Below are 9,914 nucleotides of genomic sequence, written 5' to 3'. Positions count from 1 at the left end.
AAAAAAAAAAATTTCTGGAAAAACCTTAACTTAAGAGCTTCAGCCACAGTTACAGTGAAGACTCTTACTCTTCATTGAAAGTCTACAGTGTGTAAGGTACAACTAGCAAATTTTAGAGGAAACATGAATTATACAAGAGATGAAACGCTGGAGCACAAGTTCGTCTGCTGATAGTTCCATGTCCCAGATACTGAAGTTAATTTTGATAAACTGAATCATGTTCACTCTGTTTCAATAATGTTGCTCGTTGAATATTCCTGTTGAACAATTGTTGCACGTTGATTTGATCTTTTGTTGTTTCCATCACCTATGTAAAAATAATAAAATATAAAAATCTTCTGTTTATATTGATTTACTCAAGTTATTAAGATATGTTACCTAAATAATGGCAAAATTAAACTAATTTTTTCAGGATCAGTCCACTTTGATTTTTTTTCTATTTGTTAGTAGAAAATGGCACAAGTTGGAGCAAAAATATGCTTTACAGAGTCCAAAAGTGAAATTTCCCCAAGGAGTAGGTATATTCTCTCTTTTTGATTTGTATGCAGTGATTCGGTAGCTAAAGAATTATTACCACATATTTATTTTGTAGCCAATGCATCCAGATATGGTAATCTAAGTGATTCAATTGTGAACTCACTGAGTTTCTTAGTCAAACTCAGATCTCACCAGCATAGCTGCTTTTGGGGGAGGCTGTGTGTGTGTGTGTGTGTGTGTGTGTGTGTGTGTGTGTGTGTCAACAGCAGGCAGATTGGTTATACAGATTATATATTTGAGTAAAATTAAGTCTTTTTTATGTCATCTCAGCAATCAGTTTATTCGATGTGACTTTAAGATAATGTCGCTGCTTTTCTAATAAGCTAATGCAAACATTCAAATGAGCCATGTTAGAAGAGCAGACACCTATTTCAATAATATTGCCTTTGCCAAAAATGTTTCAGGGACTCACATTTCAATCAATCACTTTCAGAATCCATGGTTCATTCCCTTGAAAATGTTCAACAGCTGTACCTCTTTCTTCATTAAAGATGGATTTAATTTCTGGAAACAGACAAGTGTCATTTGAAATCTATCAGAGTGAGATTTTCAGTATTACACTACCACTTTAGGTCAAAAACAAAGTGTGAATACAAGCTAACAAAATGGATTTTCTGATATGGCTTATGAATGGGTTTTAAAGGAAAGTCCCAAAATTGTTTACACAAGACTACAGGAGTAGTATCAAGAAATAAGTATATGGCTTCCCAAGGTAATCATTTCAGGGGACTATACACGTCTGTAAGTACAGGTGAGTTCAATGTGTTAGGGGAAAGGGAAAGTATAAAGAAAAAGAAATTGTTATTCCAAAGGCTCTGGGGAGAGATGAAGCTTGTCACATTTGAAGAACTGAAAGGTCAGCCTGGTTAAAACACAGTAAACAAGTAGGGGTGGAATGGCGTGAGCCCAGAGAGCCTGGCAGGGGCTAGGAATCCAATTTTTCGTCAGTAAAATAAAATCACTAAGGGCCAAGCACATTATTATAAACTGAAAAATAATGTATACTTTTGTTATATGTGTGTTCAAAAACATAGTTTCATTATTCTCTATCATTGTGAAATAAATGCAGACACTGAGTAAAAATTATTTAAGAGGGTATTTGCCAGAGATTTTACCATAATAAACATAAATAATACACATTCCAACTGACAAATACAAAATCTAGACCACACATCATCAAGGACTATGTAAAAATATTTTAGGTAGCCTAAGTTCTATTCACTCTTTATATCCTAGTTTAGATACCTCCTCCCTCTAGAAGACTTCTCTGAACCCCACTATCTTTTACAGCTTAAATACTCAGGGTGCAAGAAATAAACCTGGCTGAATTTTTCTCTAACTCAGCTTACAAACTATTATGCATCTCTTTGACTGTATGCTGGAAATATAATTTCAACAATTTTAGAGTTCTACCTATTTTCACCCAACTTTTCATCCAAGTTCCAGGGAGAAATATAATGCTGAGTTGTCAGGAGAGGGGTGATAAAAGGTGAAGTATCTGGTGCTTAGGGTCATCTTTCCTCCTCATCAACTTCACCTACAACATCCATCGCCATTATCAGACTTGGAGGATGATCCTGAATTGCAGCTCAGTCTTCACTGCAGGTCGTCCTTATGTCTAGCCCTCTCTAAGCTGCTTTCTGGTCTCTGGTGAGCTAACATGATGACAAGGAGATCGTTCTGCCTCTTCCTTTCCTGGCATAGCCACAGTTCTCTGTTTGAGACCATCTAGGAACTTGTTTATTTCTGTACCTTTCTTGGGCACATCCTACTACTGTTGCAGCTTTCTGGACCTCAGAGTCTCGTCCAAACTATCACTGGCTAAACACACATCACCAGCATTTCACCTCTGGATGTTACTTGTTTCCTAGGCTCTATCACGGAAGTAAGACATACATCCCCACTGCTTCTAACTCCCAGAAACTAATCTGGGATTCCTAGTGCTCTCCCCAACTCCACAGCTCAGCCCAAGGTATATGGTATGAAGAATTCTTTTCCCTGGGACCCACACTGTCTGCTCACTCCATCTTTGTCTCAAATTCACTTCTCAAAAATCTTTATCTAGGCATGGAAACAGTTTCTTGTCATGTTGCTTACCAAATACATATTTATTGCGTGAAAGAATGACTATTGAATGACTGAGGGTGTGACAGAATAGCTCTTACTCATCAGATACTCTTCAAAACATAATGCTAGTATTTTCCATTTTTTCCATTTCCCCATGAAGCATAGACTATTTTTCCTTTTTCTTTTTTTCTTTTTCTTTCTTTTTTTAGGTTTCTTTCTTTTTTTAAAATATGGAGGATCACTCTGTCACACAGGCTAGAGTTCAGTGGCACCATCATGACTCTCTGCAACCTCTAATTCCTAGGCTCAAGAAATCCTCCTACCTCAGCTCCCAAGTAGCTAGAGCTTCAGGTGCATACCACCATACCCAGCTAATTGTTTTATTTTTTGCAGAGATGGGGTCTTCATATCTTCCCCAGGCTGATCTTGAACTCCTGGCCTCAAGCAATCCTCCTGTCTCAGCCTCCCAAAGCACTAGGGTTATGGGAATAAGCCACTGCACCAACTTCCTAAGCATAGACTTTTCACACTCAAATCTTGGATAAAAGAAAGATCTAGGAGGAAAACTAGTCAAGTACTATCTTGCAGTATTATACAACACAGAGTCCATCACATCCTCCTTGGTGCTGCTTCAACACCTTGTAATTATTTCTGTTGTTACACCTAAATGAGTTAAAAACTACTACTTGGCAAGTATTCTAAGTGTCTGACTCTTCCAACCAACTATGAGTTTCATGAATACTAGAACAATGTTTTTATAATTTTTTATGTCAAGTACTTAACATAATGCCTAGTATACCTTAGGTAATGTGTTGTTAAGCTGAATTGAATTAAATACATTAGTGAGTTGTATCTGACTTTTATTGCAAGTAACCAAAGTGATGTATACTTTTTCTAGCATAACACTAATTATACTTTGTTACATTTGTTATAACTACTTATAACTTATCTTTTCCTTCTCTTATCTCTTAATTCCATCATGACAGAGATCTTAATTATTTATTATTGAATCTCCAGCATCCAGCAGAGTGCCTACTGCTAAACATACATGTGTTTATACAGATATGGCATATATATATATATACACACACACGCACACACACACACACACAAAGAGAGAGAGACAGTAAAAACTTAAAGCAACTAAAGAAGCAAGGGATATGAGCTTAAAGGAAACCAACAAACTTCTGGCTGATGGCAAAGGTAAGAATAAGAAAATATGTATTAGGGTAATTAACACTAGCTGCTATAACGAAAATTCTCAAACACTTCAGTAAGTCATTTAAAGTTTATTTCTTGCTCATGGAAAATCCAATGCAGGTGTTCTTATCAGGTTATTCACCTGAGTGACTGTCCTCCAAGATTTGTCTCAGGGATCCAGGCTTTTTCTATTTGACAACTCTAACATCTTTATCTCCATCGTGTGTCCTCAAGACTTCAGATACAAAAAGAAAAAAAGAAAGAAAAAGAGAAAATGTGGGGAAGGCACATTCACTTGTAAATATTTCAGCCTGCAAATGATACATCATTTTCTCTGACTTTCATTGGCAAAAGCTAGTCACATGGCCCCACCTAGATGCAAGAAGGCTGGGAAATGTAATTTAACTGTGTGTCTATAAAGGGGAATTGTCAGTGTCAAGCATTTAGCCAGCGTCTGACATAGTATACATTTCAGACATTCCAGTTGCAATAGCCCCATTTGCCCTGAAACAGTAATGAAAGGTACTAGAATAGCTCTTGTAGGCTACAAACAAAAGTACATGCTGTGTGATATGGTTTGGCTCTGTCCACACCCAAATCTCATCTTGAATCCCCATGTGTTATGGGAGGAACTGGTGGGAGGTAATTGAATCATGGAGCAGGTCTTTCCCTTGCTTTTCTCATGACAGTGAATAAGTCTCACAAGATTTGATGGTTTTATAAGGCGGAGTTTCCCTGCACAAGCTCTCTCTTTGCCTGCTGCCATCCATGTATAAGACATGACTTGCTCCTGATTTCCTTCCGCCATGATTGTGAGGCCTCCCCAGCCATGTGGAACTGTAAGTCCATTAAATGCTCTTTCCTGTATAAATTACCCAGTCTCAGATATGTCTTTATCAGCAGTGTGAAAACGGACTAATATACAACCTGTGTATACTCGTTGCCACTGCTTTTATTACCTTTTATTACCTTTTGCAACCTCCTAACTGGTCTCCCTGCCTTTGCCTTGTCTCCTTCCAGTCCTCTAACTGTGCTGAAATCACAGCGAACATTCAAAAATAAAAGTCTAATGTTTCGTTGATGAAAACTCTTCAGTGGCTTCCCATCTTCCATGAGAAAAAAAAACATCCAAATGCCTCATTATGGCAAGATAGGACTCTGTAGGCCATCCTTCCCTTCTACGCACACCCCTGGTACTTACTCTCTATCAATGCTGGAAATCCTCCACCTGAAAAGTCCGTCTTCCTGGTTAATAACTATCATCTTTCAAGATTTAGTTGTTCTCTGTAAAGCCTTTGGTTTAAAAAAGTGTGGAATACTCACCCCTCTATCCAAACCATCACTTTTCATAGCACCTATCAACTTATAAACATTTATGTATATGCCTGATCTTCAAATAGAGAAGCTATTTGACAATAGGCTTCTTAAAAGAAAGTTTCTTTCTCAGTTGCATGTTCTTAACAGAAGGCATAGAGTCTCGCACATTATAGTTGCTCAATGAATGTTCATTGAATTAAATTAAGTTCCATCTATAGGGACTGAAATTTATTCACTTCTGCAGCTATTGTCTTACTATCTTTCTGATTCTTTAATACATGAAGGAGGAGCTGTGGAAATAATGTGTTCTAAGTATCTTGATCAATTAAAATATCTCACAGAAGTTGAAAATCAAAAGTACAGCAAAATTCACAGAAGGTGATGAGCTCTTAGCTTATATTTATTCTCCTTTCTGGTGAAAAGAGTTCACACAGGATTAGAATAGATACTATGGTAAATTTTGATAGAATAGACAGCCGTTGTAATACACAGTGACAAGAATTCCACATTACTTACGTGCCACAAAATTCCACTCTAGCATAGAATATTGCTTTTTGGCTTGGACTTCACCATAGATGATAACACATTTTCCAAACCTAATTCTGTCAAGAAACATCTAACACTGCACACTTATTTCTAAGAAAACCAATTCTTCACCCTGTCTCCAGATATCAATCCAAAAAAAACGTGTATATTCACTTGAATCACAATTTGTGAGGATAGAAAAGAAAAGTTATCAATACTACTCCTTTTAAGAGAATGGTTAAGAATAAAAATCTCCTGAATCCATGGCTCAATTCCTCTACCAGTAGGCTTATTCAGGGTATACATCAGTAAGCATTTATTGAAAATCCAAGATTGACATTAAATATTATGAGACCTGCAAAAGAAATATAAAACATAAGCCTCACCTTTAGTGAATTTATACTCTCACTATAGAATGGGGAGAAGGGGCAGGACAAGAGAGTTGTGGACAATAAAATAATAGACTCAAATGTGAAACTGTGTAGTCCAGGCTGTCCATGTAATAACAGTTCATTTTTTTCTTTAACTTGGGGTATACTGGGAAAATGAAGAAATTGGGCTAAAATATTTCCAAGTTTCCTTTGTTTTCTTTAGCCCTGCTGAAGAGATGTTGTGATCAAGATAACTGGAAATGTAGAAAAGACTATTTGAAATGCTATGCAAAATGTATAGTGATAACTTAAGAGGCAGGGTTTGTGTGTGTGAAAAAGATGGCTAAATCATCAATTTTCAATTATGAAAAAGTTTTAGTTTCTTGAGGAAAAGATGAAAAAATGTCTGTGTGAGATTAAGTATTTATTTAGACCTGGATCAGACCTCAGTATAAAAATAATTTGCAGGTCTTGGCCTCCAAGTAAGTTGGTATGTATTTTGCGATGGCACAAACACGTTGTCATCATCAAAAAGAAGAAAAAGATTATGTAAAGGCCAAAAGGGGGGAAAAAGAAAATTTCCAAAGAGAGAAGGAAAAAAGTCAGGGAAAGAAACACTGACTTCGTGAAAAAACAAATGAGGCTATCAAGGACTGAGAACCTTCCTTCATCTCCTCCTGCCTAGAGTTGGGCACAGTCATCTAAAGAAATGAGACATGTGAATCAGTAGGCAGGTATCATTGAGGAGAAAAAAAAAAATGCTTGAAATTGCTACCCCATCATTTAGCTTCATTTGCATAACCCTTCTCAAACTTGGATCAATTCCCTCATACTTTATAGCTTCCAAAAGTATTTCACTCGTGCCCCAATGCTGTTGTGGTGTGGATTGCCCCATTGGCCCGCCTCAAACTCTTCAGTGGGTTTTTCCTTTGCACTTCTGATAGCACTCAATTCCATTGGGTCCTGCACTATAAAACCTCTGCCTGATTCTCCAGAGCAGCTCCTCCTTCAGGTTGCTCCTGAACACTTACCTTCCTTCAGTTCCTAAACACTGACAATTGCTCTCCCCTCACAGAGTCTTTCCACAGACTAACTTTACTCCAGGTCTCTCACTCCAGGTAACCTACCTGATCTCACCCACTCATTTTCCCAGTCTCCACTGAAAAGTTCCTTTTTGCTAGATGCTTTCTCTGATACCGCAGGTTAAATTCTATTGTCCTATTGTACTTCACACTGCACCTATTGTGCTCTGATCACATTTAGTGTTTTTCCTTCATGACACCTACTAGAGTGTGTGGCAGTGCATTTAGAGTCCTATTGTTGATTTGAAGTCTATCTCTCCCCAGCTGTTTGTGAGCAGAAACTGTCTTCTGTTCTTCACCACTGTTTCTCCTCTGCCAAGCCTACATTGCCCACAGAAGGCATCCTACAAATATGTATTTAATATATAGGCTGAAATAACTAGAAAGGGTGAGAAGGATGCAAACTTTACCTGGGTCTTAAAAGGTAAGAAGGTGCTACATTCTGAAAGGTAGAGGTAGCATTCAAATATTCAAATGTTTAAAAACCCAGGTCCAGAGGCCTCCAGCTGTGCTGCAAGTTACTTGCTGGATTGTGGAGCAATCCATAGTTCCTGAAAGATAGAGTAGGGCTGTGAGAATAGCAAAAGGGCACTTGGGTCTTGGGCCACAGGCTATTCACCTACAAATACAAGCATATTTCAATATTTTTTTTTAAATGGTATAGCTGTAGAGAGACAGCCAGACTGAATCTCAGCCCTGACTGGAAGGGAGCTAGGAAACCTCCAGCTAAGGTGGGTCTATGGTGCTTAAAAATGTGTGGATGTGGCTCTGCCATTTTCTAGCTGAGATAAGCTTCAGTTATCTCAAGTGTAACATGGAGATAATAGGAGTATCCACTTCAAAAAGATCAAATAAGAAAATGTATGCAAAGTGGCTAGCACACAAAAAAGTTTGGTAAATGATAGCTATTATTACTATTATTTATTATTATTATTAAAAGCACTGACTAAAAGCACTTGGACTGTAGCCAGTTCTGCCATTTTCTGAGTGACCCTGGAAAAGTCAACAACTCTGACCAAAATTTTGAGTATATAAGTGATGCTGTTCGGATGTTTGTTCCTCCAAATCTCACCTTGAAATGTAATCCCCAGTGTTGGAAGTGGAACCTGGTGAAAGGTGATTGGATCACAGGAACAGATCCCTCACGAATGGCTTGGTGCTCTCCTCATGATAATGAGCAAGTTCTTGCTCTAAAAGTTCATGCAAGATCTGGTTGTTTAAAGTGTGGAGCACCTTACTCCCGCCCTTGCTCCCACTTTCAGTATGTGACACCAGTGTCATGCTTTCTGAACAACCTGTAGAACTGTGAGCCAAATAAACCTCTTTTCTTTATAAATTATCAAGTCTCAGATGTTTCTTTATAGCAATGCAAGAATGGCCCCATACAGAAAATTGGTAACAAGGAGTGGGACTTTGCTATAAAGATACCTGAAAATGTGGAAGTGGCTTTGGAACCGGGTAACAGGCAGAGGTTAAAATTGGAAGAGCCTGGAGGGTTCAGAAGAAGACAGGAAAATGAGGGAAAGTTTGTAACTCATTAGAGACTGGTTAAATGGTTATGATCAAACTGCTGATAGAGATATGGATAGTGAAGGGTAGGCTAATGAGGTCTCAGAGGGAAATGAGGAAGCTACTGGGAACTGGAGTAAAGGTCACCTGTGTTATTCCTTAGCAAAGAGCTTGGCTGCATTGTGTTCACATCCTAGAGATCAGTGAAGGTTGAACTTAAGGGTGATGACTTAGGGTATCTAGTAGAAGAAATTTCTATGCACCAAAGTATTTAAGATGTAGCCTGGCTGCTTATAACAGCCTAAGATCAAATACAGGAGCAAAGGAATGCCTTCAATTTGGAATTTATATTTAAAATGATAGCAGAATGTAAAAGTTTGGAAAATTTGCAGCTTGACTTTGTGATAAAGGAGGAATTCAAGCAACTACAAAGCAACCACTGGCTTCAGAGATTAGCGTGACTAAAAGAAAGCCAAGTGCTACTATCCCAGACAAAGGGAAGGTCTTGAAGGCATTTCAGAGATCTTTGAGGCAACCCCTCCCATCACAGGCCCAGGGCCTAGGAGGAAAGAATAGTTTCGGGGGCCAATCCCAGGGCCCTGCTACCTTGCACAGCCTTGGGACACTGTTCTCTGCATTCAGGCCACTCAGCTCCAGCTTTGGCTCAAAGGGCCCCAGATACAGTTCAGGCTGCAGCTCCAGAGGGCACAGCCATAAGCCTTGGCAGCTTCCACATGGTTTTAAGCCTGCAAGTGCCCAGAATCCAGGAGAGAAGAAGGCTTGGCAGCTTTGCCCTAGATTTCAGAGGATGTATGAGAAAACCTGGGTGCTAAAGCAAAAGCCTACTCTATGGGTGAGCACTTGCAGAGAGCCTCTACTAGGAAAATGCAGAGGGGAAATGTGGAGTTGGAACCCACATACAAAGTCCCTACCAGGTTATTTCCTAGTGGAGCTGTGGGATAGGACCACCACCCTCTAACCCCGAGAGTGGTATGGTTACCTGCAACTTGCAACCTCAGCAGGGAAAAGCTGCAGTCACTCAACTCCAACCCTTGAGAGCAGCGATGGGGGCTGCACCTTGCGCAGCCATAGGGGTGGAGCTGCCCAAGGCATTGGAAGCCCACCGCTTGCAGCAACATGCCTTGGATATGGGACGTGGTGTCAACAGACATTATTTTGGAGCTTTAAGGTTTAATGTCTGCCCTTCTCGGTTTTGTGTGGGGCCTATTACTCCTTTCTTTTGGCCAATTTCTACTTTTTGGAATGAGAATGTCAGTCCAATGCCTCTACCACCATTGTGTCTTGG

This window comes from Colobus angolensis, unplaced genomic scaffold (assembly GCF_000951035.1).
Source record: "Colobus angolensis palliatus isolate OR3802 unplaced genomic scaffold, Cang.pa_1.0 Scaffold192, whole genome shotgun sequence".
In the NCBI taxonomy this organism is placed as follows: domain Eukaryota; kingdom Metazoa; phylum Chordata; class Mammalia; order Primates; family Cercopithecidae; genus Colobus; species Colobus angolensis.
The sequence above is the reverse complement of the archived record's forward strand: the minus strand, read 5'-3'. Positions refer to the sequence as shown.